Below are 5922 nucleotides of genomic sequence, written 5' to 3'. Positions count from 1 at the left end.
TTCAATTATCTCCCACCGCGTCCCTCCCACAATGCGTGTGGATTATGGGAACTACAGTTCAAGATGAAATTAGTGTGGGGACACAGCCAAACTATGTCATTAACATTTTGTTTTGAAATGTATTCATTTTCAATTGAAGAAGACAGGCTGTGTTAATATTTCACTAGCAAGGCCAGCTCTCTATGGTTATAGTGAAGGTGTTACTGGTGCAGAATATGAATAGAATATGGCTTACTAATGGCCACTTGTGACATTCTTACCCTCAGGTTGTCAAAACTTTAAACAAAACATTTCAGGACATAGGCATGGGCAAGGACTTCATGACTAAAACACCAGAAGAAATGGCAACAAAAGCCAAAATTGACAAATGGAATCTAATTAAACTAAAAAGCTTCTGCACAGCAAAAGAAACTACCATCAGAGTGAACAGGCAACCTACACAATGGGAGAACATTTGTGCAATCTACCATCCAACAAAGGGCTAATATCCAGAATCTACAAAGAACTTAAACAAACTTACCAGAAAAAAATCAAACAACCCCATCAAAAAGTGGGTGAAGGATATGAACAGACACTTCTCAAAAGAAGACATTTATGCAGCCAACAGACACATAAAAAAAGTGCTCATCATCACTGGCCATCAGAGAAATGCAAATCAAAACCACAGTGAGATACCATCTCGCACCAGTTAGAATGGTGATCATTAAAATGTCAGGAAACAACAGGTGCTGGAGAGGATGTGGAGAAATAGGAACACTTTTACACTGTTGGTGGGACTGTAAATTAGTTCAACCACTGTGTAAGACCGCGTGGCGATTCCTCAAGAATTTTCAAGAACTGGAAATACCATTTGACCCAGCCATCACATTATTGGATATATACCCAAAGGATTATAAGTCATGCTGCTATAAAGACAAATGCACATGTATGTTTATTGCAGCACTATTCACAATAGCAAAGACTTGGAACCAACCCAAATGTCCATCAATGATAGACTGGATTAAGAAATATGGCACATATACACCATGGAATACTATGCAGCCATAAAGAAGGATGAGTTCATGTCCTTTGTAGGGACATGGATGAAGCTGGAAACCATTATTCTGAGCAAACTATCACAAGGACAGAAAACTAAATACTGCATGTTCTCTCTCATAGGTGGGTATTAAACAATGAGAACACTCGGAAACAGAATGGGGAACATCATACACTGGGACCTGTCATGGGGTAGGGGGAGTGGGGAGGGATAACATTAGGAGAAATACCTAATGTAAATGATGAGTTAATGGGTGCAGCACACCAATATGGCACATGTATACATATGTAACAAACCTGCACGTTGTGCACATGTACCCTAAAACTTAAAGTATAATTTAAAAAAAAAAATTCAATAATAGCACCCACACAGGTACTGGGTACTTCTTTCCAGAAATATTTATTGGCTATTACTGAGACTAAATGATCATAATACAGGAATTTCTTTTATTCAATTTAATTAACTAGCATATACAGAAAGAAAGAAAAAAAAAAAAAACACTGTAAATGATAAAAGTAAAGTCAGTACTTCTTCCCCAGTCACTTATGCAAAGAAAAGCTTGTATAAAATTCAGCCATCCATTGCAAGTCTGAGATCAACAGATTGGTTTTCATATGTGAAGTAAATATCTGTTATTTTTGCCAGCTTAGAATACTCTCCTTTTCTAGCAACAGGAGCATTCTTTCCTATGAGGAATCCATTTCACGCGATCCACATAAGGCTGTTTTCACTCTTTCCCTGCCCACAGGGATGGACATGGAACCCAGGCCAAGCCAATCACAGAATTCCATCTTGTTGTCTATTGTGGTTGGCTCAAGGATGAACATATGATCCAACCTGAACAGAATTCTCCCCAGGAATTTTCTGTTATGTCTAATGAGAAATATACTCTCTTTTCACTGTGGTTGCCAAGATGGTAGGATCTGAATCGTGGGCCACCAGGGACCAAGCCATAGAGACACTGTAAGAAACGAAAATAGATAGAGGCTTAATGATCTTATATATGCCCCAGGATCCGGCTGTGCCTAAAGCTTTGTGCCTCTACACTTTTCTTTTTTTGCTAAAACAAAGTTAGTGTTGAGTTTCTGCCCATGGACAAAAACGTACTTGTTAATGCAGTGGGACCTCCAAAATAATCTATAGTTGAATTGGAATTTGTCTAATGAACTTTAGACTTAGTATAAACCCTCTTTACACTTAACCAAAACACAAAACCTTACCGATGATTTATCTTGTAATAAGACTCCAAGAAAAAACATATGTAATGTCTTAGAATTATGAAATATGAAAAATTAGAAAGAAACTTAGAGACCATATTAGTTGTCAATAACTATTTTGGGGAAAAGGAAAGGAAGACATTTATCTGCTTGCTGTGAGCTAGACTGGATAGATGCTTACTTATCTCTCCCTTCCTTGACACACAGGAGACCACATTTTCCAGCCTCTTTTGCAATTAGGTTGGAACCATGAGATCATTCTGGCCACTAGAATGTGGAAAGAAGTCATGTATGCCACTGGATCAGGCCCCTAAAATTTCTCTTGAACGCCTTGGCTCTCTTTCCTGCCTTCTCAATGTCCACCCATCTAAGGATGAATTTGGAAGTGTAAGATTCCAAGGAACTCCTTGATGGAAGAAACATGGACCTCTGAGTCACTGCTTGGGGGAAAGCTGCTCAACTTGCATTCCACTTTGCATGAGTGAGAAATAAAATTTTTGTTAAGCCACTGAGGTGTCAGAATTGCTCTGTTACTACAGGACATAGCCTATCCTACCCTAATTAATACATTGGCTAGTTACAGGAGTTTCATGTTCTTGTGGTTGTTATAAAGAATTTGAATTGGAGCAAAACGGAAGAGAAACTAAATATGTAAATATAATCCAAAAAGATTAACATGATGTAAATTAGAATGATGGGGTATGGAGAAAAGAAAGAGAAGAAAAGTTTCATGGGCAAAGTTTGGGGACTTGTTGAATGAGAGATTCAGGAGTGTATCTGAGTATGTAATTTGGAAAAAAAAGAAAATATTCTCAAAAAGTTTGAATTAGACCCTTTAATTGTTCATTGAGTTATAAAGGCAAAATTAGAATTTCTATCTAATAAATTTTGACTGATAGACTGAGCTTCCTCGAAAATAATCCTATACATAAAAAGTTCCATGTAAGTTCCCAGCTTATACATACTGAGGTATTTGCATATGTATCTTCAATGTATTACTTATGTGATTAAGGAAAAAAAATAGGTACTTAAAATAGCACTTAATAGGAGAACATTGGTTATTTTAATTTTCTTACTCTCCAACCCCTCTTTCTCTCTAAAAGAAGAGAATGCTGTGAGTAAGCAACCCAAATATCTAGAAGGCTGTTTGGACAAGGGCTAAGTATCCACTTTGTGTCCTCTCAGGTAGTCTCAAGAAAGAATATAAAAACCAGAGTTAGCCACTCTAGCTCCACTTAGTGTCATTTACAATTCAAAATAACTATAATATCAAGGGATATTATAGTTTTACTGGCACATGAGTGCTAGTAAAAGATCTTATTTGGGCTCAGAAAGGACAACCGGGAAATATTTAATGATCGATATTCATGCCTTTCATTTATGAAACAGAGAAGGGAGGAAAAAAATTAAAAACAATATTACAGAAAGAAATGAGACTCACCAGTGTTTGTAAATAACCAGATGGACTACATAGAGACATGATATAAGAATACATGTAGTCCTCTTCCCTTCTGTGGGCACACAGAAATCTGCCTTCTTGGATTAGGTGTGGCTAACTGGCTACGGTTAATAAAACATCAGTGAAAGTGATGTGTGTCACTTTTGGGCAGAATTATTTAAGAGCTGGTGCATGATTCTCTCTCTTCCCTTCTCCCTGCTACAGTAACATTCCAAATGATCAAGCCTCCTCACTGAGGTTCCTAAATGAGAAGCACATGGAGTAAAACCCCAACTATGCATGATGAATAGTAGCATGAATAAGAAATAAATCTTGATTGCTCTAAGCCGCTGAGATTTGGTGTTTGCTTGTTACTTTAGCATAACTTAGCTTATCCTAAGTGATACATAAACTGAACAATGGAGATGGGAAGATTGAGGACCCTACTTTAAAGCAGGGAACTGGAAGGACACTTTGTTTTATTGAAAACACCTTCCTGTGCCTACTGTAATCGTAAGTCTTTACACAATTATTATGAAAAGGGTATAAGCACTCTTATTTTACAAAGAGATTAACTTCTTGTTAAAAATCATTTAACCAGAAACAGAATTCAAACAAGATTTCTCTGAATAAAAAGCCATGTACTAATTAGCTAAATCATTGGTCATACCAAGAAAGGAGTTATAAAAAAGTTCGAATTTGTAAGATGTCTGATAGTTCTAGAAAGGGAAGCCTACTCAGATTGAGCTAAAATTCAGTTTCTTAAGAAGCAAATGTATCCACTGATGCAAGGAGACATCTAGAAGCCAGTCAGAAAGCAACACAGCAAAGGAAATTTTCCAAATGGAAAATGTAAAAAAAAAAAAAAAGTAGAGTTTCAATAGGTAATTTAAAATAGTCTTCTAGTCTTCTTCTTCCTTCAAAGCAGCCACTTGAAATTCTTTTCCAGGTTAAGGCAGCACTCTAACAAGACCAGCAAGCTTGAAGACAAGGAGGCAAGAATGAGGAGCAGTTGACAAGGACATTCAGTCATGCTGATCTTTTGTTGAAATCCTGCAGCAGCAAATCAATTCACTTACAGAGAAATCATTACAGATGAACTGAAAGTTCACTAAATGCTACTATGCAATGAGGACTGACATTAAAAGACAAAACTGGCTAAACATTTATGAAACAGAGAAGGGAGGAAAAAAATTAAAAACAATATTACAGAAAGAAATGAGTCTCACCAGTGTTTGTAAATAACCAGATGGACTACATAGAGGCATGATATAAGAAAGTTTAGTTGTACAGATTAGTCCTCTATTGCACAGGCACAAGAAATTAAATGAAATATTCACAGTACAAAGCTCAGGGGATCATAACAACACTGAATAAGCACACCACTGAATTTTAAGAAATTCCCCTGAAACCACTAGGAGAGAGGGATATAAAATAAATAAGAGCTGTCTGGCAATGGCAAAATGCAAAGCATTAGGATTTTCTTTTTTGAGTGCATGCGAAAATGGGGATGAAATTGGTGCTCTTGTACGCTTGTTTCATCTCATCAGAACAGTGTGGCTTTTAAATTTTAATCTGAATGTTCTTGAGAAAGATGTGAACTTACTTAGCTAAATTCCATTTCTCCCACTTCCTCTGTTCTATAACTCACATGTATATTACCTATCTGGCCCCTGAAGACATTTCCCTGTTTTAGGAAAAAATTAAAAAGACATTAAGACAGAGTCTTTTTTTTTTTTTTTTTTTTCTTCATAGCACATTTATTATATACTGAACATTATGGTAAGCATTTTACATACTTTGCTGCATTTAATCTCCACAATCGCCCTGTGAAGTAACATTAACCCTATTTTTTTTTTTTTAATTTTTTATTATACTTTAAGTTCTAGGGTACATGTGCATAACGTGCAGGTTACATATGTATACATGTGCCATGTTGGTGTGCTGCACCCATCAACTCGTCAGCACCCATCAATTCATCATTTATATCAGGTATAACTCCCCAATGCAATCCCTCCCCCCTCCCCCCTCCCCATGATAGGCCCCAGTGTGTGATGTTCCCCTTCCCGAGTCCAAGTGAGCTCATTGTTCAGTTCCCACCTATGAGTGAGAACATGCGGTGTTTGGTTTTCTCTTCTTGTGATAGTTTGCTGAGAATGATGGTTTCCAGCTGCATCCATGTCCCTACAAAGGACGCAAACTCATCCTTTTTTATGGCTGCATAGTATTCC

The sequence above is a fragment of the Piliocolobus tephrosceles genome, chromosome 10, assembly GCF_002776525.5.
Source record: "Piliocolobus tephrosceles isolate RC106 chromosome 10, ASM277652v3, whole genome shotgun sequence".
NCBI lineage: Eukaryota > Metazoa > Chordata > Mammalia > Primates > Cercopithecidae > Piliocolobus > Piliocolobus tephrosceles.
This window is presented reverse-complemented; position numbering follows the sequence as displayed.